This window comes from Mandrillus leucophaeus, unplaced genomic scaffold (assembly GCF_000951045.1).
Source record: "Mandrillus leucophaeus isolate KB7577 unplaced genomic scaffold, Mleu.le_1.0 Scaffold459, whole genome shotgun sequence".
NCBI lineage: Eukaryota > Metazoa > Chordata > Mammalia > Primates > Cercopithecidae > Mandrillus > Mandrillus leucophaeus.
The window spans coordinates 1016141-1017098 of record NW_012104909.1 but is presented as its reverse complement, the minus strand read 5'-3'; positions in this window follow the sequence as shown (position 1 = coordinate 1017098).

Genomic DNA, 958 nt, shown 5'->3' with positions numbered 1-958 from the left:
GCGGTTTATTTTGTCCTAGTGCTTGGAATTTGTTTGAGGAACAATTGTCATTTTATGCATCCAAACATTTACATAAAACAATTTTTTAAAATACCTCACATAATAATGTATTATTAATTTTTTTTTACTTATTTTTTAGGATTTGGAAGGAATTTAGAAAAAAATTCTAGAAATGTTTCTTCTCTGTGCCCAATGGAGAGATCTTGAGTGTGGCAGTTAGAAATGCTGGATCCAGAGCTAGTTTTGCTAGAGAGGGATCGTGTCTCCACAACTAATATGTGAACCTGGGACAACCAGTTTAACATGTCTAAAGTTCAAGTGGAGGTTTAGAAATGGAGCACTGGGAAGCAGTTGCAAGCCTCCTGTGAAATTCTCTTTTCTACAGCCTTCATGAAATGAGCAATTTGGTTAGATTATAGTATGTTTTATGGATAAGAGTCATTCCTGAGGTCATGTTCTTCATTTATATATTAAATCAGTATTTATTGAGTTCCTTTTATGTTTTAGTCACTGTTCAAATTGTGAATAAGGAGATAAGATTCTTGCTCTGGAGGAGTATACAACTTGGGTGAGTTTGAAAAAATATAAGCACTGGGCGCGGTGGCTCACGCCTGTAATCCCAGCAATTTGGGAGGCTGAGGAAGGCAGATCACCTGAGGTCAGGAGTTTGAGACCAGACTAACCAACATGGTGAAACCCTGTCTCTACTACAAATACAGAAAAATTGGCTGAACGTGGTGGCATGCGTCTGTAATCCCAGCTACTCAGGAGACTGAGGCAGGAGAATCGCTTGTACCAGGGAGGCTGGGGTTGCAGTGGGCCGAGATGGCGCCACTGCACTCCAGCCTGAACAAGAAGAGCAAAACTCCATCTCGGGGGAAAAAAAAAAAAAAAAAAAAAAAGAGGAAAAGAAAAAATATAAGTAAATCAGTAATAGAAAAGGTACTTTCACAGAGTG